General features: G+C 46.5%; 1 long non-coding RNA gene across 1 annotated transcript; it reads left to right on the forward strand.

Moving 5' to 3' along the window:
- The first annotated feature begins 314 nt into the window (after positions 1–314).
- On the forward strand, positions 315–20,008 carry LOC131403872 (uncharacterized). Its single transcript, XR_009219620.1, has 4 exons — positions 315–515; positions 7,332–7,449; positions 19,126–19,302; positions 19,851–20,008. It is a non-coding gene; the product is annotated as an uncharacterized LOC131403872 (long non-coding RNA).
- Positions 20,009–25,945: the final 5,937 nt, after the last annotated feature.

The following is a 25,945-nucleotide window of genomic DNA, read 5'->3' on the forward strand; positions in this document are numbered from 1 at the left end:
GTGTATTACTCCCGTATCCAGTGAGACTAAAGGACATAGTCTAGAGTCAGAAGACCTGGGTTCTACCTATAGATCTGCTACTAACTAGCTTGATCATTTTGACCTGCCTTGGTTTGATTCCCAAAAGCAGACCTCAAGATAAGATTTCTGGGCACAATTAGTTTATTTAGGAGGTGATCCCAGGAAGTGGTTGAGAAAGAGGGGATGAGAGACAGGGAAGGGAGGAAGCACATATAAGGCATCTTGAGCAGCAGGTTACCACTGTGTGCAACTGTGGCTCAATTCAACGGGGACCTTGAAGGGCCTGTGTAGACTAGAACAGAATTGAGGGATGAGAAGGTAGGGTTTTTATTATCTACGTAGTCCCATCACTCATTAGTGGAGAGTTGCTCCTGGAGTCTTAACTCCCTAGTGGTTTTCATCTTCCATGCTCTCTTCCCAGTGCACCCTAGGACCACAGAACACCCTCAGGCAGAGAGAAGCAGGCTGCCCTTGGCTGAACAGAAACCGTGAAGGTAACTTCCAGGGTTGGACCAAGGAGAAATGGACTCTGACAGAATCTGCTATCTTTAGAAACAGCATATACGTTAGCTAAGAACATAGTCTTTGGCTCCTTAATTGAGTACTCCATGATAGTTCAACAAATAAGGCCTTTTTGAGCACTTACTCTGGGCCTAAAGGGTGTTTAGCATTTGGGGGCACAAAAGAAGTTTCCATAAGGAGCTTAGAATATAAGGCAAAGGGCAGTGACATGTACTGAGTGTTTGCCCTGGGTAGGCCTTTAAAATACCTGATCCCGTCAGTCCTGATATAGTGTGGCAAGGTAAGCATTATTATCGTGAGGCTCTGAGAGCTTGATTCTCTTGTTCAAGGTCCCACAGCAGATGGAGAAATAGAAACCAATTCATGGTCCTCTAGATAACAAATGTCCTCTCAGCTGGCTAAAGGGGAGCAGGGAGACCAGGCTGTGTCTGACCTCTGGTTTCTATCGCCTTGCTAAGAACTAATAAGTGAGCTTATTAAGGTTGTAGGATAAAAGATCAATATAAAAAATTGATTGTATTTCTCTATACCAGCAACAAACAATAGGAAATCAAAGTTTTAAAAATTCTGTTTATAATAGCATTAAAAATATAAAATACTTAGGGATAAATCTGACAGAAGATGTGAAAGTTCTGTACACTGAAAACTGTGAATATTGCTGAAGGAAACTAAAGATCTAAATAAGTGGAGAGAAATATGGCTCAGGAACTCAACATTGTTAAGATGTCGGTTCTCCCAGATGGATCTATAGATTCAATGGAATCCCAATCAGAATCCAAGCAGGCTTTTTTGTAGAAATTGGCAAGCTAATTCTAAAATTCATATGGAAATGCAAAGGACCTAGAATAGATAAAACAACTCTAAAAAAACAAGACAGTTGGAGAAGACTGACTTCAAGATTTATTACAGTGCTATGGTAATCTACTACCTTGCTCAAAAGGAAACTGTTCAACTGCCCCTGCATGATTTGGGTTGAACAACTAGGTGGACGCACTCAGAAACTGGAAGATGGATGAGATTGGCATGAGCAACCCTGAGCTTAAGTCTTGGGCCAGTTTGTTGCCTTGTGACATTAGCAACTCCAATATGTTCATGAAAATGACTTTTTTACTTGCTGATTACACAGTTGTCTCCCCTTATCTGTGGGGGACATGTTCTAAGATCCCCATTGGATGCCTGAAACCATGGATAGTACCAAACCCTATATATATATTATGTTTTTTCCTATACATACATACCTATAATAAAGCTTAATTTATAAATTAGGCACAGAAAGAGATTAATGATAACTAATAATAAAATAGAAAAATTATAACAATATATTGTAATAAAAGTTACCGTAGATCTTAGCAACCTCAGCATATGACTTTTTTTCTTTCCTTACTAAGTTGAGAACTCTCACCTTTTCACTTAAAGGAAGCACTTGACAGCTTCTTTTTGGCATATTCAAATTGCCAGCATCACTAGTCTTGCACTTTGGGGCCATTAGTAAGTAAAATAAGGGTTGCGTGAACACAAGCACTGCAGTACTGCAACAGTCGATCTGATAACCCTGAGAGCTAACAAATGACTAACTGGTGGGTAGCATATATGGTATGGATACTCTGGACAAGAGGATGAGTCACGTCCAGAGCAGGACAGAGCAGGACAACATGAGGCTTCATCACGCTACTCAGTATGGTGGGAAATTTAAAATTTATGAATTGTTTATTTCTGGAATCTTCCATTTAATATTTTCAGACTGAGGTTGACTGAGGGTAACTGAAACCATGGATAAGGAGGAACTACTGTAGAGTACTTGCTGATTTTCTGGCTTTTATTGTTGCAAGATTGGGAGCAACAGTCTTTCCAGCTCCCTACATCACTGAGCAGGAACTGTAAATCAATGGAATGAATTTTAAGTAAAAAGTAGAGGAGATGAAATAATTCAGTGGTCTAGAACTGACGATATGAAATGAAGAAAGAGCCTCAGCCCAACTGGATATTGAAAGGTGTATAGAGAAACTAAGATATCCTAGAGCGTGAAGGCAAAGTTCTCTATCATGTCTCCATTTTCAACACCCTGTGAGATTCCTTCTCCAACATTCTCTAAATCGCTTACCTTTCTTAAGCTTCCTTGACTATTTCAAAGCTGAATTTCTCTTTATGAGTATATTTCCAATGGACATGTTGGAAATTATGACATCATTATCTTTGGGTAATAAAAGGACAAAAAGAGGGGCCCGCTGGGTGGTAGCAGTTAAGTTCACGCATTCAGCTTCAGCAGCGTGGGGTTTGCCGGTTCAGATCCTGGGCACGGGCCTACTCACCACTCATCAAGCCGTGCTGAGACAGGTCCCACATAGAAGAGCTACAACTCTACAACTATGATATACAACTATGTACTGGGGCTTTAGGGAGAAAAAAAAAGAAAGAAAGAAAAAGAGGAAGATTGGCAACAGATGTTAGTGCAGGGCCAATCTTCCTCAAAAAAAAAAAAGGACAAAAAGAGAAAAAATTATCTGCTATGGGCGTGAAACAGAAATACAAGATTACCCATGACCTCTCAAATCTCAGAGAATGCACCTGGGCATTCCAAGAGTAGGAGAATAATTGGACATCATGTCATTTCCAATAAGATAGTCAACTACATCTCCAGAATATTTTGGCTACGTCATTGAAGAAAATGATTACCTCTTGTTCTGTGGAAAGCCTGTAGACAAGGTCAGCGTCATTGTGTTTTATAAAAGCGTCAGATAAAATCTCCCTCATAATAAAACCACAGAAATATTTTAAGGTTTATTTAAGCAACCTTATAGAGAAAGCAGATATAAAGCCTCTTTCACCTTAACCTACCAACTATTTAATTAACTCTATAACCTCTTCAAGTCCTCCAATTTTTATAGTTTAGTAATTGGTCCATATTATCTTATTTCATTTTTTATTAATTATTTCATATTTTGCTTGTTTCAGTATTAGTAAAACATGTATTATCAATTTAATGACAGCAAAATATTCCATTTCATTAATGAGTCTTGGGATTCTGAGAAGAAGAAAGTTGAAAAAGACCTAAAAGATAAATCTAGAAAAGATATTCACTGTAGAGATGATGAACCTGAGGCCCTGAAAAGCAGGATATATCAGACAATGTTGTATTCTGTTCTGATTATCTGTTGTTGCACAATAAATGATTTTTATTACCTTTCATCGTTCTATGGGTTGACTGGGCACGGCTGGGTGGTTCTTGCTTCGGGTCTGTATCAGTCAGGGTTCTCCCGAGAAATAGAACTACATATAGACACAAATATATTATATATATATGGGTTTTTTTCTTTCCATCTTTCTTTTTTTAAAAAAATTGGCTGGAAACTTCAGCAGGCGTTGATGCAGCAATCTTGAGGCAGAATTTCTTCTTCTCCAGGAAACCTCAGTTTTTGCTCTTAAAGGCCTTCATTGATTGGATGAGGCCCACCCACTTCATGGAGGATAATCTCCTTACTTCAAGTCAACTGACTTTAGATGTTACCTACATCTACAAAATACTTTCCCAGCAACATCTAGATTAGTGTTCGATTAAATAACTGAGTACTATAGCCTAGCCAAGCTGACACATAAAACTAACCACGACAGGGTCTCTTATATTGTTACAGTCAGATGTCTTCGGAAGGCTCAATTAGGCTGGATGTCCAAGATGGCTTACTTCCGTGGCTGGTGGTTGATGCTGGCCATCGGCTTTGGAGTTCAGCTGGGGCTGTTGGCCAGCATGCCCACCTGATCCCTCTCTGCTGGTTGGCAGTTCTCTCAGCAGGTGGTTGGGTTCTGAGAGGGAGCCGGCATTCCAAGAAACAGGAAATGGAGGCTGCTAGGCCAGTTAGAGCCTATGCCTGGAGCCAGTACAGTGTCACTTCCACTGTGTTCTATTAGTCAAAGCAGTCATTGGCTCACTCCGATTCAAGAGAGTGGAGAAATAGAGTCCACCTCTTGATTGGAGAGTGGCAAGCCACACTGTAGAACGTATGGGCTGGGAAATTTAGTTGTGGACATTTTTTGAAAATATAATGGCTCTCGCTACTTCCATGCTCACTGGCTCACCATCCAACTGCCAGCACCTGCAACTCTGCCTCAGGGCTTTCACTGATGGCCAGAGTCTGCTGCCTCCTTTTTTTTTTTTTTTTAATTTTTATTTATTTATTTATTTTATGTTTTCCCCCCAAAGCCCCAGTAGATAGTTGTATGTCATAGCTGCACATCCTTCTAGTTGCTGTATGTGGGACGTGGCCTCAGCGTGGCCAGACAAGCAGTGCGTGGGTGCGCGCCCGGGATCCGAACCCGGGCCGCCAGCAGCAGCGTGTGCGCACTCAACCGCTAAGCCACGGGCCGGCCCTCTGCTGCCTCTTGTGGGACAGGTCTCCAGCCACGGGAAATTAATAGCCAAGCAATGACTGACAAGAGTTGGGTACTACAATTCCCTTGCCTCTCAGAGCTCCTCTAGCAGGATTAAGCTGCAGCTGCAAACAATGGTAACTTGCCTGATAACCCAGTTTATTGCTCTTCCCTTCCTTGTTTCTCTTCCCTGCTCCCTCTATGTTGCTTCTTGAGAGCAACCGCTGAAAAATTTACTTGCCCTTGAATCTTTGTCTCAATGTCAGCTTCTGGGGGAACCCAACTCAAGTTACAGAGTAACTGGTCCATGGTCAGAGCTAAAACTAGGGTCTGAGCTGAGCCCCAGTCAAGAGTACTTTCCATATTTGTTACACTCTGAAAGAGGTTCAGAATATTCTAGCAGAATATTCTAGCGCTTAGCTTTACTGAGTGATGGAGGGAGGGCTTTCAAAAGAGAAAAATTCGAAGTGTGTGTGTTAGCTATCTTAAACAGATGTTTGGAAAGAGCACTGGACTGGGAGTCAGAAAACAGGGGTTCTCACTTTTGCTCTGTCGTGAACAAGTTGTGTAACTTCCCCAAGCAGAGCGAGAGAGGTTAAAATCTCCTGGAATCAGACCTCTGGTGTTCCCATGAGAGTCAAATGCATGATGTCTGCAAAAGCAGTATCATGATGAAAAATAGGCAAATGAATGGAAGGAATTAATTTTTCTCATTTTTGGTGGCTCCATTCAACAAAACATTGTGTTTTTAATTTTTTTCACAAGCATCTCATGTGGTCTTGATCCTCATTCTACATTTCAGAAGTAGACAACTGCCCAGTTCACCAATCCATGCTGTCTGGATAGAGCAGGTTATGTCGAAAGCATCCAGTGTTTTGTGTGTGTGTGTGTGTGTGTGTGGAAGATCAGCCCTGAGCTAACATCCGTGCTAATCCTCCTCATTTTGCTGAGGAAGATTGGCTCTGAGCTAACATCTATTGCCAATCCTCCTCCTCCTTTTTCGCCCCAAAGCCCCAGCAGATAGTTGTATGCCATAGTTGCACATCCTTCTAGTTGCTGTATGTGGGGCGCCGCCTCAGCATGGCTGGACAAGCGGTGCCTTGGTGCGCGCCCAGGATCCGAACCCCGGGCCGCCAGTAGCGGAGCGTGTGCACTTAACCACTAAGCCACGGGGCCTGCCTGAAAGTATCCAGTTTTAAAACAGAGTCTTCACATAGGATTTTTAGCAGGCAGTTGCCAATGGCCACTTTAACTAGAAAGAGCTCCTGGGATAGAAAGTCATCTCTCAGTCAGGTCAACAAATGTCCCTGCCACTGCAGAACATACTTAGGCACAGATAAAGCTAGCCAAGATATTTTTTTCCATTGGTTTATTTAAAAAAAAAAAAATTCACCTCATATTATGGCTTTTTTCCTCCTTCACTAGCTTCTTTAGGATTTATGAATTTCACCTAGCAGTGTTTGTGTATGTTGAGTTTTTGATACCTATCTCTTTGTGTGTTAGTGAGTAAGGTAGAAAAATGCAGACAACAGATAAATAGGGGAGAAAATATCTCAAGAATGGTCTTGGACACATTTAATAATATCGATCATATTCTGTGATAAAATATAACCACAGGGTCAAGATTTATGTACTTATTTGCTTACTAGATTGATCACACTTTCTAGTCAAAAAGGTAAAATGTAATTTAGCTGCATTTGAACATGTCTTGAGTTGACATTTGTTTTTATGTTATATTTTTAAAAGGGAAATAATTTGATTTAATCTACTTGCTTGCCAGCTTCACTAAATTCACAGCCATTTCCTACCAGAACAGGAACTGGCCTTCTCTTGCTACACACTAGCCTTGGCTTATGCTAAAGAGGGAAAGGACTTAATCTGGGAGTTACATTTCTTCCAGATACTAATTTCATACTGGATATTTACAAAAAATACAGTTGGTTAACAGATTCCTATCTACACCACCCCCACCAGAGGGGAGATATTCTTTCTTTTGTTCATTGTTCTGCTGGTGAGTTAGATCCTAAATGCTGAGAACTAATTACTCTCCTTGTGCCACTAAGACAACTTTTTACAGCACTTCACTTGCTTCTTCCATTGTATGGAATCAAATCATATGAATTTTCATTTAATTTGTTTATTCATTTGAAAAATCCATCTAATAGAAATAGGAAAAAGAAAAAAACTAGAAAATAAAACCAGTTTCTAACGACTTTAAAGTGAAACACATGTATTATTTTAAAAAAGAAAACCTCAAATTAAGGATTTAATTGAAAAAAAAATCCTTTATTTTCCTTTCTTCGTATCTATAGTATGGAAAAGACCACACAGCCCATTTGAGTTGGGGGAAAAGTTGTCCTTTGAAATGACTTCAGTGATATGATTTCATCTGTATTTCAAACGCATTAATTTCACACCGTCCACAGTAGGTAATGAAGATGCACAAGTTCGGGTCAAATTCGCCCTCCGGAAAAACTGCAAATTAAGATGCTGTTGACGGATACGCCGCAGGCTGTCTTAAGCGTCGTGATCAAAATCCAAATAGTAAGGAGAGGGTCCCGGGAGGGATGCGTTTGGGATTTTGACAAACCCTCGACCAAACTCAGACGCCCAGCCTGCACTTTGGCGAATCTTTTTTCCAGGCAAGAGACCCCCTCAGCCCGCTCGGGGCTCGCAGTGTTTCTCAAGAGTGGTTCCACACCCTCTTCAACCCCCAAACCAGACACACCCCGACCCCGCCAACGGGTCTGGGCTGTCAAAACACGCGGCGGCTCGTTCAGTCCCAATAACTCGCGTGATGATTAATGAGCGGCCTGATGATTTAACGTCTCGTGTGATTAACTTATAGGGCGTGGGGGGGGAGCTCTGCGCTCCCTGGCCGAGGGCCGACCGCGCCGCGCTGCGGGTCTGGGCTGCGGGCTCCTCCTCCGCGCGGCGCCCGGCCAGGCTCCGCGGGCGGCCGCTCCGCGCCCCCAGGGTCAGTGGGTCCCGGAAGGGCAGGGCGGCGGGGGTGGGGGTTGGAGGAAAGCGTGGCTTGGAGAGCAGAGCGGGGAGGTATGGGCACCGGGCAGCTTGGGTCTGAGCCGAAGAGCTGGGCGAGGCCGGCTCCTCGCCCTGCAAAGGGGTGTAGGGCCCGGGAAACAGCCCCGGGCGAAGGAAGAGCTCTCCCTTGAATCCTCTGTCTCTCCGCCACCGGGGCTTAGAGAGTTCCAGGGACCCGAGACCCCTGGGAGGAGGGGAGCCCTGGCCCCGCTGGGTCTCCTCCCAGCCCCCAACCCCTCGCGCCTGCACTTGGAGAGGGTTTCCCTGCAGGCGGGGATGTGGCGGCCGGGTCGAGCCACCCCAAGCCCCTTCTCTTCCCCAGCCCACGGACCCCAGCCCTGTCCCGTGTCCGGGGGGGTCCATGCCAACCCAGGGGCAGGCACGTCCGGCGGGGGGAGCGGGAGTATAAGGCCTCGCAAGAGCCTGGAGCCTCGGGACGGCGGAGAGACGCTAACGACACTCGAGGCGCAGAGTCTCCGGGGTGCCCAGCTTGATTGATTGGGGAGGAGGCGCGGGGAGCCCATCTAAGCCCCTTTGAGGTTACTAGGGGGACTCCTTGCTGTCACTCTCTTTTCCTTAAGGGGCCGAGGACAGGCTCCGGCGTGTCCACCCCTTCCTCTGGGAGAGGTGAGTGCGGGTTTGGAGGTGGCGCCCCGCACTGGTCCTCGTGGGTAAAGGGGCCGGCTGCCCTCACACTGTACCCCGCCGCCTTGGCGCAGTTCTGTCCCAAAGAGGCAGGTGGATGCTTTTGCTGCAACGCAGAGCTCCCGGTCTGCGCGGGGGGGGGGGGGGGGGGGGGGGGGGGGGGGGGGCGGCGGCCTCGGAGGGGTCCCTGAGAGGCCACTCGCGGGCCAGAGGGAGGGTCACCTCTTACTTCATGATCGCATCAAAGGGCTTAACTTTCAGCAAGGAGAGGCGAGGATGTCCCCGGAAGACCCTAGGAAACTGCAGCCCGGGCTGTTCAGATGCAGAGCGGGAGGGTGACAATGAGAGCGCCACACCCGAGCTCCGGAGGCCCGGTGTCCAGCGGTGCCCCAGGCCTGGCAGGAGAACAGCTGCTGGCTCCATTTCAGCCGAGCAGTGACATCCTGGAGGGGACGCCGCGAACTGAACCCAGGCTACCCGCTTTCCTTAAGCTAGAGAGGTCCGAGAGAGCTCCAGGAATGGCGCGCCTGGTGTCCGGTGCCTGGGCTCCAGGTGCGGTGGCTGAACCTCCCTCTGAGAAAGGGATAGAAGATCCTAGGCCGGGTTCCTCGGATATGCAGGAATTACCATTTCTTCCTCGGCTTCTCTAGATATTTGGAAGTAGCGCCAAGGAAGGGGGAAAGATCATGAACAACCAAATGGACTTGTAAACAGAGATCACAGTATGGGAAAAAATACATATATAATCTCAAAATATCCAAAGAGAATATAAAAATAAACTTGCCAAGCCAGAGCAGAAACAAGCTACTAATTCGTTCTTGGAGGATCAGCCTGAAATGCTGCAAGTTAGCGGAAGGTGTAGGCTGTGCCTACAATTCCAGGATATTCGGAACATACAAAATCCCCCTTAGGAAAAAAGTTTGAAGGGCAGGGGTGGTGGGGGTGGAGGAAATGCTCAGAGCCTTGTCTTGTCCTTGGTCCGGGTGTGGTCCTGGAGGTGCCTTTCTCCGGAATGGCCGAACCCGCTTCTGTCCAGGCCGGAAGGCTAGTGTGAAGAGGAGGTCACTCCCCTCAAGGTGCCTGAGTAATAAGTAAAAAGGGTTTATGGGCAAGGCTGTTGCCTGCGACCATCTCTGCAACCGGGAATAATTCTGCAGACAGGTAGCCCCAGATATCAGTAGTGTGCGCGCTGGCGCTCGAACCGCAGGTACCGACACGCCCCGAGGCCAGACGCGCAGGTCGCGGACTGCCACTTTTGTCCCTGTTCTTAAGCTCATTTCTTAAATTTGCTCCTCGTCGGTGCTTCTCTCAGACACAAGCTGAACTCCTACATCTGGTTTTCACCCAAAACAGTGGCTGGGCCCACGGAGGACAATTTAAAAGCTCAGGGCCAACTTTTTCCTCCAAAAGGTGCCACATGCCGCGTAACTAATAGGCGCCTCGTGGATACAATATCTTTCCCAGAAATTGAATTTGGGTTCCAGAAACAGGACTGGAAAGATCCTAGACAGAAGTGTGTCCTTGGACAGAAGGACTTGGCATTCTCAATATTAACATGGGGGCAAGAGGGGAGCCCAGGTAGGTTTTATTTTCCAGATTATCGTAGATCTGTTGTCTGACTGAATGACGCCAGGATACAGTGAGGGTGATGGCAGTCTCCAATCTCTAACGATACGCAAAGTTTCGAAAGGAGAGTTAGTTTTATTCTCTTATGCACAAGATCACTCATGTCTAATGATGTCAGACACTTGCAAAATGACGTCAAATTGGTGGCGCTTTGGGTGGCGTTGTTCATTCGACTTGCCAAGACGCGAGCGGGGCTGCCTTTTCCTGCCTCCAGAGCGCGAGTTCGCGCACTGATCTCACCCCTCGCTCTCAGCCCTGCTGCCGCGCATCATTTAGGCCAAGATCGGGTATAATAGAAAACACCATCAGCAGACAATTACCCTTTCAGAGGATTCACGTCTCCTCACAGACACTGTTATTTGAGAAATAGGATCATTTGATTTCATAGTGCACTAAATAACACCCAGCCGGTTCAAATTGCCAGCTTCTTAAAAACCGCCCATTGGAATAAATTGCAGCAGCCTCTTGCTTTTCAGGGCAATATGTTGGGCACCGGGCAGAACCTGTAAAAATAACTACAAAGCCAGCCCTGAGCCGTCGCTATTGGTGGGAACGGCTCTGCCACCCCGCAGGCAAAGGCATTCAGCTACCCGGTTTCCTGCCACCGCCCCCTTCGCTCGCCAATTTAGAGATGACTCAACCACTGGGCTTGGGAATTAAAATGCACAGCCCCAGCCACCGGGAGAAAGCGCTTCTGGCCACACGGCGCGTTAGTGTCCCACGGAGAAAGATGGGCGGGTGTGCAAGGCACAGATTTCCGTGTGTCCCGCCGCGCTGCCTGCAGGGCTCACGCGTTTGGAGACGGCCGCGGGTCTGGGGCTCTGCGGCCGGCGTGTGCGCTCTCCAAGTTGGCGGGTCTTGGGTTCCCAGCTAGAGCGTTCCGCTGCTGCCGCGCCCTGCTTAGCGGTGCGCCCTGCAGGCCTGCGGCCGCGGCGCCCCTCTCTGACCTCTGCACTCTGCACGGGCGCCTAGCCCAGGGCCCTGGCTCGCGGAGTCTGACTGGGGACAGAAAGAGGAGGGAGCCTCATTGTGGCTTCAGCGCGGAGTCCAGAGGGAGAGGGCGAAGGAGAAAGGGAGGAGAGGGGCGAACTCCTGTTCGCTGCACACTCGCCACCAGAGAGGTTTCAGAAAATATTAACCTTTTTGAAGTCGGCCACGAGCAGCGGTTTGTTAATTGACACCCTGTTCAACTGGGTGGCAACTGTTCAGCTCGATGGGGACGATCCACTCCCCCCCCCCCTTTGATATAAAAGAAGATTTGACTCCTTGGTGCTTGGTTCATTTGTGCCAAGGAGCAGGGTAACTGAAGACGAGCGGGGCCTTGGCGAACCTGTCTGTTGAAGTCTTTATTACATTTGTGTTAACGTACTTCACGAAGGCCGAATTAGATTCTCTCCCCCAGGTAAATTGAGGTCCGCCTACCGGAGACTCACCTGTGCACTCGACTCGAAGCGTGAACTGGAAGGACCCTTTTAGTGGGTCCTGAGACCCGGAGGGAGTTCATCTGAGCCTTTGGGGACAGGGTGGGAGCCTTTCCTCTTCCCCCGCACTGGGAGGAGACAGGGAGCAGGGGGGTGTGGGGAGGCGCCCAGAGGGAAGGTTACAGGCGGCCCGAGAGCGGGCAACTGAATTTCTCTCTCTGGGGTCGGCGCAGACTTTAGCTCAGGAGCAGTGTCGGGGGTGGGCGGGGGTTTGCGGGAAAGGCGTGGGCCTCTGCCCAAGATGGGGTGATGGAGGCCTGAGCGTGCCTGCACCCTCCATTTGGCCTTGCCCTGCGGAGCCTGAGCCACGCTGTCCCTTAGCGTTTTGCCCATTCTTCTCTCCCCCAAGTAACAGCGCCATCTACGAGGCCCGAGTATACCCAACCAAACCCTGGGCCGGGTTGGGCGGCGGGCCTTCAGAGCGGCCCTCGAGTCTGGGAGGAGGCCGGGAAGAGCAGCCTCGCAAGCCGCCAGCTCTGGCCCTGTGTATCCTGATCCGAGGCAGGCCGGGGTTGCCCACCCAAGCCCAGGGAGAGCCCCAGGGCCTGCTCCATCCAGGTCCCTACCCTAAGGCTCTCGCGCCCTCGCCCCGAGCGGCACACTGCTCCTGCCCCGAGTGCCTCTGCGAGCCTCCAGCCCCCCCCCCCAGCTCAGGGCGCTCCCTCCCAATTCCCCAACCCCTCCCCACGGGTGCAGCCACGGAACCATTTTTTTGTCAAACGCCAAGCCCAAACACGACAAGTTTTCGAGGATTCAGAACAGGGTGATTAAATTCGGAGGAGCGGGAACACACGTCTTGCCCGGCTTCAATCTTCTCTGTCCGCGCCAGTGGAACTGCAGACGCGCAGACGTGGAACGGCTGCACCGCGGGCATCGCGACCGACACGGGGTCGGAGCCCCAGAGCTGGCAGAGGCTGGGCCGCAGGGGACTCCAGGGCCGGCGCGGGTGGGCCTCTTCCACCACACACGCCTCCCTCTCTCTTTCGGACCAGAGCCGGGCAGCGCTTCAAGTCCGACCTCCAGCACTGGGTGGGGGAGTCTTGTGTCCGCCCTGCCCCGGCCTGGGAGCCCCAGGTGAGAGCAGTGAGAACCAGTTGTCGCGGCTCCTGTGGGCTGCGGCCTCGGGCTTTGGCCGTGGCCAGCAGGTCATCCCCTTGGCTCTCTATTCCCGCCTCCACCCGGGGTCACGTCTCCGCAGTGCGGCCCCGCGCTTCCCTCCCTCGCCCGCTCTCCCTCCATGTCGCCGCGGTTACCAGCGAGTTTTCTTCCCCCGTCGGATTCCGGGCCGAGGGGCTGTAACCGTGCTCTCCTCCCACGGACGCTAATCAAGTAATTTCCCCATCCCAGCCCCATCAAATCGCTCTTTAGCTGTTGAAGCGCGGAGTTTTGCTCGCCTTTTCACATGCTAATCACGCCCATTCAGCGGCTCTCGGTGGGGCTGTTTGTTGCGGGATAAATCTTGTTTGCCGGCTGCATGATTAATTGATATTGTTGTCTGGCTTTTGTGGGGGCCGCGAGGAGCTGAAAGGCGGCGCGTTGTGACTGCGCCGGGGGCCGCTGGCGACAGCATCGGGCTGCCGAGGTCCCGGCGAGGTCGAGCCGGGGCTGATGACATTAAGCGCCCGATTTGGTTTTCCTTATTAAAAAGATGACGAAAGACTCAGAGACCCTAGTTTACAACCCACCACCGGGGCGCAGAAACCGCACGGAGTTTAAGCCACAAGCGCAAAGCCGGGCGTTTGCTCAACTCAGAGAAAAGAGTGGGTGTCACTTCTCCACGCGGGAGACACATCGCGTTTCGCCCACCCGGGCTGTCGGTGGGACTTGAACATGGGTGCGCAGCGTTGTGCTTTGGTTTTTCAAACAAAGAATAAAATCTTTATTTTTTTTCGGTTGGGCGTTGTAAAGACGGGTTAACACCCTTAAAAGATAAATGAAAGGCAGCCAGAGCTCACATGGAGACCTTGCAGGCAGCGGGGGAGGCAAGCAGCGCAATGGTGCTTCCAAGCCTGACCCGGGGGTGCGGAAGCGTGGAGCGCTTACAGGGAGTCGGTGGCGGCGGCCCGCCGGGCGCTAACGCCGACCTCGCAGCATCGCTAAGGCCCACGGCCGCCTGCAGGCCAGCGTTTCATTTGCCAGCACGGGGCCCTGGTCTTGGCTGTATTTTTGCAGCTGCCCACAGGTGTGCAGTCAAACCAACAAATTCCTCCGCCCTCCGCACCCCTCCCGCCCTCTCCCCTGCGTCCTGGGGTTTTATCCTCTACGGACATCCCCGAAAACTTGGCGATTCCATTAAATAATTCCAGTTACGCGATGCTCCTACCGCCTGCTTATTGCAAATATTTCCTTTTCTGAGTCGTTAAAAAAAAAAAAAAGCAAAGAGAAGAAAAGAAACTGTCGCCTTCGCTTTCACTGCGAGCGGAGTAATTGATAGGCGCCACTGGAGGTCAGAATTTGCATAAGAATTAAGAGCAGTAAATTAATTTAATATTCCATGCACATCTCCAATTATTCCCGGAGACCTTTGTCTCCGTGGCTGCCAGAGAGGGGATTCAGCTGCTCTTCAGCCAAACAACATCTGTGCGGTTAATAATTTGATAAACAGCTCATACAAATAGTTTCTGAATTATCTGGCAGCCCAGTGACCATTCAGTTTGGAAACGTTTTGGCAGGGTCTCCCGGTGTCCGAGGGCCTCAGGCGTCCGCCCAAATGTCTTCTTATCTTTTAAACATCAGCAGTCGACAATGTGAAAATAAGTCGTTATCATTAAGTAATAACCCTGCCCTTTAAAAAAAGAAATAAAAACGCCTGGGTCATCACAGTGTCGGCAGGTCGTCTATTAAAGACCCTGAGATGAACAGACTTGCTGGGGAGGGGGACTGAGCGAAGAACAACCTGAAGGGGAGGGAAAGACGTGGGTGTTGGGGAGCGACTGGATGGGGTGGGGAGCTTTTTTTCTTTGATATCACGGATTGAAATTGAGTGACTGGACTTGTGTAATGGAAATATTTACAAGGTAAGGAAGGGTCTTGGTGATTGCTACTGGAAGGGGAACCGGGTAGGTAGGTGAGAGGGAGACCAGCTCTTTGCTGTATTGCTTCTGTCCCTTTCGCTGTTCTCCCTACACGCAGATATTATTTATTCCAAAAATGAATACATAAAAAACAAATTCTCACCAGAAAACAGGGGTGGATTATTTTGGCTGGATATAGTCCTTAACCGACTTCTCCCCATTCCTTCTCCTGACCACACTTTCTCCTTCCTACCTTCCCCCACCAGCCAGTGCCCCCCAGCCTCCTGGCAGCTTCCCACAAAGCACAGGTATGTCAGCCTAAACCTTGGGTTGGCCCGAATTTGCAAGGAAGCCCTTGCAGAAGGATGCTATCCTGTTGTCAAAACAGACTTGAATTTAGACACTTTTCCTTTGCTGTCCCTGTCTCTGCACTAAAGATTTCATGGCTCTGATTATCTTCCTTTACCTTTCCGCCACCCATAGCAGAGCCCTGTTCCTCATATAAAGTCTAGAAAGGAACCATTTGATCTTGAATGAGACTCAGATTGCTCTAATTTTTGCAACCTGTGCAATGCAGCTCTATTTACTAGAGGTCTGTGTTTACCCTGGAATTATTCTGCCAGGACTTCACTATAATAGGTTGTTCCACTAGGATTCTTATCTTTGTCTATACATTCCTTCATGTCTGATGTATACACCTCACCTATTCAATATTCTACTTTCTATTTCCTACGCTGCTGACAATCTAAGTACTTGAAGCCACTGTAAACTACCCCAAAGTTCTGAATAGTGTCGAAGCAGTAATATGATAGAGCCTTGTCCTTGCACTCTAATGAGCCTGGGGTAGCAGTGAGCTTTAAATACAGGCACACCCTTCAGACTTCAGGTCTAAATATACGACTTTACACTGAATGCAGTGCTTGCCTGGGCTCAATTGAAGAAGTATTTTTCCAGAAAACAAGTCATTGTGTCACAAGAATAGGACAATAGCTTTTCTACCAGGTACATTCGTTTCTGTTTTTAACATTTTCTTCTTGCATTTCATTATATTTTTTTCCCTTAGAACTGTGGACACCGCCGGGCCTTGCACGCTTTTATAAGCACACAAATCGTCTCTGTTCTTTATGATGGGGGGTCTCTGTCTGCATCTTTTTTATTAATTTCTGACTTTGATTCAGACTTCTCTATTCAGTGGGCTGATTTGGAAACATTTCTTTTCTTAAATGGAACATTATCAATTCTTTTGGGAACCATTCTAATTTTAAACACCAACATATTCCATTTCTTAATCTGCAGCTCTGCTGTTACTCATTTTTATACACACAACCCATCCCCTTAGGCTGTGGTTCTTTTATGCTTGATATTTATCTTCTTTACATTTGTTTGACTATTTTTCAAGGTAGTATATGGGCAGAAAATGACTATTAAGCAAGAAGGCAGGGAACTCTGATTATGTTTTTGACTATGTAAGTAAAGCCACAGAACACTGAAATTTTGAGATTTTTTTTTACTGATGAGCCCTCTCCAGAAAAGCCGTCTGGATACCATTAAAGTTGATGAGTTTGGAAAGATTATCCTGATAAATGGTGGGCCTCTTGGTGATTAGACACATATTTTCAACATGGTCTCTTAAATGAGACTGAGGTTTGCGTTTGGAGGGAGGTTTGCTGAGCATAACAGAAAATTGTTGGGGAAAAAATCTAGAGTACCACCTTACTTTGTAGAGTTCAAATCTCTACAAAGGTGATGTTCAATAACTTAAGCAACACATACCCTGTTTATTTCCAACCTAATTATGAAAGAAATATACCTTCTATCTTGGGAAAAGTTGAAGAATGGCCAAGGGGCAGAATAATGATTTAAAAACTCAGTGCTATCTCTATCGAGGTTAAAGGATTTTATTTTTTTAATTTGAGAGAGGAAAACAGGGCAGAGCTATTAAACAAATTTTTCCAATGAAGAAATTCTTTCAATTCATTTGCTTCCATTGCTCTTTAAAAAAAAAGACAAGTTCTACATATATGACCAGCTTAAACCCAAATCTAGTCAAAAACTGAATTTGAAAAATATGGGTCAGCATATAAGAGATAAGCAGGATTCATTTAGATAAACCTGTCTGCTCTCATTTTCCTCTACTTCAATATTTAAATAAGCTTTGCTGGGTGCTGATGCCAGGTGAGCATCTCCATTCCTGATATGGGGTTCAAAAAAAAAAAAAGAGCTTCAGCACTTATTAGCCTGTGGATAATTGCAAGCCACAGAGTAAGTCCAGATTCTTCAACGATGACTGTAAAATGTCTCTGATCATCATGGATGTCAGCCAGTCCGATGGTTCTTGTCTCTCCCTCCCCTGGCCAGGAGTTGTGATTACTACTGACAGATCGAGCTTCACCTGACTCCAGGGGCACCCTTCACATTGCTGTTATTGTAGATTTGTATGGTTTTTAAGACACTGTTCTGGTGTATGGCAGTAAAGTTCCTTGAGGAAGAGGGCCATTATTATGTTTTAAAAAATACTCACCAAGGGGCAACATGGGCTACAAGTGAGGCTGGTTGGCTCTGCTTAAAGGGGAAGATCATGGGCAGTAGTGACTATGCCATTTGCTTTGGCCAGAAAGTCCAATCTAGCACCCTCGTGTAGACTGAACTTGAGAGGGTTTCCAAGGGCTTAGTCTGCTTTGCTGGCTCTCTTATAAGGGGAGATGAATCCTGTAGACTATCAGATGCTTTTTTTTTTTTTTTGGTGAGGAAGATTAGCCTTGAGCTAACATCTGTTGCCAATCCTCCCCTTTTTTTGCTGAGGAAGATTGGCCTTGAGCTAACATCTGTGCCCATCTTCCTCCATTTTATATGTGGGACGCCTGCCACAGCATGGCTCAATAAGTGGTGCATAGGTCTGTACCCGGGATCCGGGCCTGTGAATCCGTGGCTGCTGAAGCGGAGCACATGAACTTAACAACTCTGCCACCGGGCTGGCCCCAGAATATCAGACTCTTAAGCGTGACATTTGAGACTTGCCACAGTGGGGGTAGAAAGAAAAAAATGGTAGGCAGAAGGCTTATAGTTCTAGTTGCCCACTAACTAGCTGCAAGCACTTGGGCAATCACCTAATCTTCCTGTGTCAGAGACTCCTGTCTGCTACTTCTCACCAATTTATTCTCTTTTTGCTGGGCACATGGCTGCCCAGCTGGACTACATTTCCCAGCCTCCCTTGCAGCTACATATAGCCCATGTGACTAAGTTCTCACCAATGGATTGCAAGCAGAAGTGGTGGGTGTAATTGCCCTCTCATCCTTGCACCTTCCTGTTCTTTCTTGCTGTCTGGGAATGATGCTAATGGAGGCCACAAATTGAAGATGACAAAGCTCCTCCAATGACCTGGGTTCGAAAGATGACTTCCTGGAGCAGAGTCTACCCTCTCACCCTCTCTTAATGGAGAGAAATAAATTTCTATTGTGTTTGAAAAACTGCATATTTTTGTTCACTTTGTTACAGCACTCACCCCAAATCTGCATCTTGGTTTTATTTTTCTTAACTGTAAAATGAGAGTATCTTAGTTTGGGTTTCCCCAAAAGCAAGCAGTTTATTGGGAGGTGATCTCAGGAAAAGCCAGTAAAAGAGTGGGGTTGAGAGACAGGGAAAGGGAGGTGGCCATTAAAGTGCATTATAAAGCAAGTTACCATTGTGGGCAACTGGGATTTGATTCTACTGAGAAAACTCTGGGGAACTGTGTAGAACACCTGCCTTAGAGTAAGTCCACCTGAGCTGGAGTATTTCTACCCCAGTTCCCATTAGTCACTGGCTGACGGTTCCTCTTCATGGGCATTATTTCCCCAGCACTTCTGGCCTGTTGCATAGGTAGAGTGGGCTGCAGGGGCCAAAAAAAGCACCCAGACAATGAGAAGCAGGTACTGGTGGTTGGATATTGAGCTGGTACGCACTGAAGTATAAGGGCAAGGGTCTCCGGACAGGACACTGACTGCATCTGCTACAGAGGGCATTGATGAATAGTCTTGAAGATCTCCTTCCCACATTAAAGTTCTCTGGGCCCAGTTTATGAATCTGTATTCTTCTAGTTGCTAATCTGAAATGTCCGCTCTAGCCAGATAGGTTTACTTAATTTAGGGCTCCCCAAATACCATGTGCATGCGTTCTCATTTTATTTACGCCATCCTTTCACGTGGAAAGCATCTCAATGCTCGTGTACTCTCCTTTATCCCCATTGAATCAGTTATCTATTGCTGTTTAACTAACCACCCTAAAACTTAGTGGCTTAAAACAACAACGGTTCATTATTTTTCACAATTCCATGAGTCAGGAATTTGGGCAAGACTTGCTGGGTACTTCTTCTCCATGGAGTGTCAGCTAGGCTTATTCATGTGGAATGACCAAGACGGCTTCTCATCTTCCAGGGCCTCTCTTCACATGGACTCTCATCATTCAGTAGCCCAGCCTGGACTTCCCCACAACATGGCAGCTGGGGTCCAAGAGGGAAGAAGTGGAAGCTACTAGTCCTTTTAAGGCCTGTGCCACTGGAAGTCTCAAAATGTCATTCCCATCTCATTCTGTTGGTTAAAGCCAGTCACAAGGTGGGGATGGAAAATAGGCTCCTCCTCTGAAGAGAGGAGCTGCATGTGGTAAAGGAATGGAAGAACTGAGATGGCCGTATTTGGATACTATATCTTGCCTACCCGTTCTTTTCCACTTATTCAAATCTCTAAGACATACTCCTATCCTTCCTCATATAAGAGGCCTTTCCTATCATGCTAGTCCTCTGGGGTCTAGCCCTGTCTGCAATCCTAGGGCACCTCTTATTATACACACTTGTTGTTTTGTCCTTAGTCATTTACTGTCTTGTGACACTTTTTGCTGCTGCTTATTGTTGGCTCTTTGAGGGCAGAAAATGCAGGTTAGAGTTCAGAACATTTGTACAATGGGAGCACACAGCGGACTCTCTCGATGTGTGTCTGTGCAAAGACAAAGGGAGGACACAGAAGTAAGGGCTGGGTGGAGGGAGTGACCAGCATGCATATGCCTTTGGGCTGAGATCTAGATCAGTCAAGCTCATTTCTAGTAGATTTAGCTAGAGTCATCAACTGCTTATTCTGAAAATCAAGGAAGTCTGAAATCCTCCCAGCCTACAGGAGGCTTAGGTGACACACACCTCTACATGCAGGAATAGCGGTGTTTGTGACTGGAATGGATCACCCGGAAGGTGCCTGGAAGAATTCCCCTTCTTAGACACCACTTCTCCATGATGTACTGTTCCCTTGTGTCAAGCATTGCCCTCTTTGAAAATGCAAGTACTACCCGTTGGAGAGGGAATGGAAGTGGAGGAGGGATGTGGAAATTTGAATCTTTGATATCTTAGTGCAAAATGAACTGATAAGAGCAGTGTTTATTTTTTTCTCATAGAAGAAACTGGGGCAGCATGAATGTGCTGGAAGATTAGAGATTACTGATGCTAAAGGAAGGAGAACTGAAGAGGAAGGATACCTGTGGACAAGTCATCTCCCTTCATGTCAGAAGGGCCAGTTGTCCAGGAGGGGACATTCTGAACAATGCATTGTCCCGGGCATTAGAAAGTGGGTAGCATTCTCATGGACGGCAGAGAAAAGTGGAAACATGAGCCAAAGGAGGATTCCAGAACTTATGAGCATGTTTGTGTGGGTTTGCAGTCAGAGGATGGACATCCCTCCAAACTCTGGGATCTAATCTATGTTGTGACTGTGTCTTTAGTCACTAGGTTTCCACAGGGAGAGTAAGCCTGTGGGAAAACTGGCCCATGGTGTCCACAGGAAGTGGAATAAGTATCGTTGTTGTGTTTTAGTAGAACCAGCAAAGGAAGATCAGCAGACAACTGGGATGAGTCTAAGTGCTAAAGATTGACAAGACTTCCTCTGTTGCTCCTAGTGACTGGTGGGGGCACTTCTAAAGCTCCCTGAGCATGCAACTCCCACCCCGCTTTTTTATTAAATGTCCTGAATTGCCCTTTTGAATCAAAACTGTCTTTATTATATCAATCAAAGAAGGCTTGTTTCAGCCCACCTCATGGCTAAGGATATCGATGTGTAAAATATGACGGTTTCAACACATTATCAGGACTGGCAACTTTTTGTGCACTGATGTTGACTGGCATGCAGAAAATGTGCTTTACTGGATTCTTGGAAATTTGTAATGGACGCTGGCTCTAGGAGAGGCAGAACAGAGCATAGACTCTGCCATGGGTCACATCTGTGTTTAAATTCTGCCTCTGTCACTAGCCTTGTGACCTTGAGAACATTTGAAAATTCTATTAGATGTGTGAAAAGATTTCCTCGTCTGGAAAGTGGGAATAGTAATACCTAAGTCACAGGGTTGTTGTGAGTAATAAATAAGTAAATATATGCTAAGTTTCTAGAAAGTTCCATGGCACAAAGTTATATATAATAAATGACTTTTAAAACAAGGTTCTTTTTTGTTACTTACCATCTGATTATTTCACCATACTACTGTGCTTGCAGAGTGTGTATGCATTTTCCATTTACCATCAGAAAAGATACATAGGCATATGTGATTCCTAAAGACAGGGAAGAAATCCAGAGGATCTAGGATCACTGGCCATCCTGTTAATTGAAGAGAACCTTTTGGCACAAATTTGGGGGATTCACAAAGAAGATGAAATTTTAGAGCCATAACAGAAACAAATTCTTTTTTATGGTTGAAATAACAGATGACCTGGTTATAAAAATTGGCAGAAGCCCCTGGATGGAACTCTTCCTTCTGCCTAGAACATTCAACCCCTAATTGCCTGTTGACTGGGCTTTCCCACTGCTTCGTTATTAAAATCTCTTACAAATGTGTAAAGAAACCCCTGTCCTCTTGGATGACCCTAGATCTTGAGAGTCATCCTTTTCTGCATTCTCTGAATCCCAAACACATTGAGACTTGCTCCTCAGACGGGAGCCTTGGTAAACAGTCCCACTTGTTCTATCTTTATCCCTTGACCAAACTTCTCCACATGCAATCATGTCTCAAAAAAAAAAAAACAAAAAAATTAAGAACAATCCTTCCCATCATCATCTTCTCTTCCAAAGGCTATTTGTTGGTTGATGACGCCAAGAATTTGCAGTGTCCTCAAACGCTTGGTGGAGCAAACATCTTTGCATTAACTCTTTAATTGAGCTGAAGCACCCTGACAAGGGGTCTTTATTTAGCTATTTGTCAGGAAGCCAGGACCCAGGGATTTCAGAAAGAACAAAAAGAACTTGATAACTTTACAAAACTCCTCTCCAAAAATTGGAAAGAAGAAAAAAATTGCCTGGAGCAAATTAATTTAAAGATAAATACCAGATATATCTGAGAAATTGCTGGAAATGAATGTATTTACTGATGTCACCTTTCTGAAGGCAGTTAGATTCTTGAGTTTTATTTCACTCATTATAGTCGGTGCCCATTGTCAAGGATGTATTCTTCCAGGAAAAGTAAAGGCAAATTTCTTGGCATTTGCTTTGCTATATCTCCCATTGGAAAACTCATCAAAGAGCCATTCCTGATGGCAACTGGAGATGTAAATGAAATGCAGCCCCTTTTAGTATTTGGTTGAGATGGCCCAAATGTTTGGCTGTCATTAAACCTTCTCCAAGCAATATTCATAAAAACAAACCAAAGTTGTCAATATGCACATCATTAAATTGATGTCAGTAGTCCCCATTGGAGGGGAGTGGAAATCAGGTCTGCATTGCAGAAAGCTCTCTGTTCACAACTATGGCTTCACCTCCACTCTTTGGGGAGCGAGGAGAGGCTGCACAATCCCTTTACTGAGTTTTTAACCAAGTTGCTATTCCGCTCTTTCTTTTATGGAGCCATAGAAGTGTCTGTAATGCAAGATTAAAACGGTTCTGTGCAGTGGTTTGCAATGGCTATGCCCAAATAAAATATGACAGCTCTCTCCTAGGGCCTGTATGGAAGCAGAGGGAGCTCGGTAACAAGCCGCATTATGCTTTCGGCTGTGCATACTGATTGCAAATTGTGTGGGTTCTCCTCGATGCCATAATAAAAACAAGGTGTTTGTGTGTGTGTGTGTGTGTGTGTGTGTGAGAGAGAGAGAGAGAGAGAGAGAGAGAGAAATAGAGAATTTCTTTCTCCCAACTGGTTATGAACCTTATACATAGCAAGCAATGGAGAAACGATGCTCAGATTTCCTGTAGCAGAGGACACACACACACACACACTTACACACTGACAGGCTAATGGCTACTTTCCCAAAGAGTGGTTAGAAAGAAGTAGTAAATGGGACTGTGTTGATGCTGGGAGAAGACCCGGGCAAAGATCAAGATACCCAGCAACATATCGGATAACACATAATTGGCGGGTCACAGCCAAATGAGTGTAGTCATGCATTGCCGGGCAGGCCTTTGCCGGTGATAAAGACACTTGTAAACAATTCAGTCCCAGAACGTGGCAATAATATGTTGATCTGGCGTGTAATGAGGTGTCCCTGGAATCAATAAGCAGTCCTGGAGAGCAGGGAGCAAGGGCAGTGGCTGTCTTTTTGATGACCTTCCTTACCACGGAGGACCCCATCTCCCCTGAAGAGGACTTTTCTCATTTTGCAGCCAGCTCCAAGTGTCAGAACTTCCATTCGCAGCCAGCAAATGAACAGCCAGGCCCTGCATGCTAATGAAGTCCAGGCTACTTTGCACCTTTTCATCCGCACATTATGCTCTTGACTCTGGAGAAGGTGGGAATTAGGCCGGACCCCGGTGTCAGACTACCTGATGGCTCCGCTCCGGAAAACTGGTAATTGAAGCTGATGACTGATGCGAGGGAGGCCTGAATTTGGAAATAAACAGTTTCAAGCACTGCATGTCATTTCTAGAGAGACTGCTGAGAGAATGGAAATGAGCTCCGTTTCTTGAATCTAATGCAGTTTCTCAGGAGGAAAAACATCGTCTTTTAGACAACAATGCCAGTCATTAAGATTTAAATGTTCTGGCGACAATAGAAGAACTGGCCTCCCTGTTCACAAACAGCACTTATGTAAATGTCTTTCAACACCCAGATCTACATTTAATCCACGCCCAGGAAGATAACTGTTTCGGCAAGCGGAACCAAATGCAATTCTTAGTCTATAAAGATCATTCATAAGGAGAGAGAGGGAAACAGTAAAATTGTTTGCCAACACATCACATAGCGTTGCCCGTCAGCGCCAGCGACAACGACAACTCCCTGTTGAAACAATGAAAGGACATTCGGAAGTCCACAATAAAACACCCCGGAGCCACGCTTTCCCTGGTTCTTTTTGCACTGCTGTATTTCATTCCAAATAATATGCCATCCTGGCCTTTTCTGTGGAAATGGCATGAATATTCCCTACATTACATGCAGAATCTATATTTGGATGTTGAATCTGTTTAATGTTGCTATAGAAGCCCAAATCTGAACCCATTCACTTGTAATCTTTTAAAAGAGTTCTTTCGTCATGCATTTATTTCATTTTCTCTTAACATTACTGGGTTGTCAAAAAACCCCAGACCAAACACGATAAATGGTTTAGTCCCTTCTCTTCAGTCTGCTGAGATTAATTGGACGTTGTGTTGCGTATGCAAAAAGAAGGGCTCGTAACCCATACACAGCCTTTTGTGTTTTAAGAGGCTTTAAAAATCATTTTTACTAGACATCCCTCCAGCCCAGTTCTTTCTGTGCAGGTGAAACACCTTCAGGGAGAAAATTACAAGCCTGGAGAAGAGGAGAACAAGGCCAGTGGCATTTATCGTGGCAGGCCAGAGTGATTCCTGAATAACCCTCAGTTTGCTCTTTTCTCTCTTCTCTTCCCTACCAGAAGTGAGATTTCGATATTTCGGGCCTTTTTCAATTTAATGGCGACATACGGGATTCTCACAGGCAGTCTTTGGTTTGTTAGCGACATCCAGGATATCAGCACAACTTGAGAGAAACCGAAGACGGCTGGGGTGTTATTGTCACTTCAGTTTAAAGGTAGCAAACCTATCTTGCAGAGGATCAACACTGAATTATTTCAACATTTCAAAAATATAGATAAGCAATGCATTTCTAATAGCGTGGATACTTGTGGATACTGGGTAGGTCAATGAATATTCAGCAATCTTTTGCATGACATAAATGAAACTCAGTGAGAAACAGGTTAAATCTTAAACACACACACACACACAGAGGCACACCTACCCCTCGCTGTGACAATGTTGCTCCATTCTGACTTTATTCCTGTGTCTCGTGGGGTCTCCCATGACATAATGGCTAAAAAAGAGGGAGAAAATTGGGGTCACTAAAATGCAATAATGGTAATCTCAGGCTGTCTGTGCATGATGTACACGTACACTGGGAATTCAGTATTTATATAGTGATTCCTTCTGTGTCCAGTGCAGTGTTGAGTTTTTTGAAAAGCTTTTATGTGTATTTCCTCACTGAACTCTCATCACAAGCCTACGGCACAAAAGTCTATTTTATTAACATGTAAGAAATGGGAGGCGATAGAAATGATGTGATTTTTCTGATGTCACACAGTAAATACAGTGGTAAAGCCAGAATCAGTACTTTCTGTTTTAAACATTTGCCATCGTGTTCTTTTCTATAAATCCACATTCTCCTGTGTAGATACTTTTGATAAAGTTATGCAGTATTAAGCTATTTCTACTTTTATCCTTCACAAGTACTACCTCTTCTGTTGCTGTTATGAGGTTGAAATTGTTCTGACTTGGAAGCAGGAAGTGCAACTCCAATTGTCCTGAGGAAGAATAGCCAAGAGCAAGATTTTTTCCACTCTTTAATGGCCACTGGTGGTGACCTCCTCCTTACATCCAGCCCACCACTCTAGTTTCCTGCCAACCACTGGCACCAGCACCTTCTCCCATTCAGACCATGCTGCTCCCCCCACAACTCTCTCTGCTGGGAGCCACGTTCCACGTCCAGAGGCACAGTCCTGCGTCCAGCTTCTGGCGCTCATCTCAGTCCACTTCTGAGGCACCTCGTTCACTTCTGCTGCAGCCCCATGTGCGCCATTGAGGGGCTGACTTTGAACCCACAGGAAGTCCAGCATCTCATCCTTATTAAAGCTTCTGGGACAGCCTCTGCCTGAGAGAACATTCTGAGCTCCATCCTCCCATTTCCTCACCCCATTCCTCTGAACTATGGTGCCCTCCTTCCCACCAACATTTCCCCAGACTCAGGATGTTAAGTCAAGGGGCTTTGTGGAGCCTCTCCAGGTTGGGCAAC

This window comes from Diceros bicornis, unplaced genomic scaffold, assembly GCF_020826845.1.
Source record: "Diceros bicornis minor isolate mBicDic1 unplaced genomic scaffold, mDicBic1.mat.cur scaffold_93_ctg1, whole genome shotgun sequence".
NCBI lineage: Eukaryota > Metazoa > Chordata > Mammalia > Perissodactyla > Rhinocerotidae > Diceros > Diceros bicornis.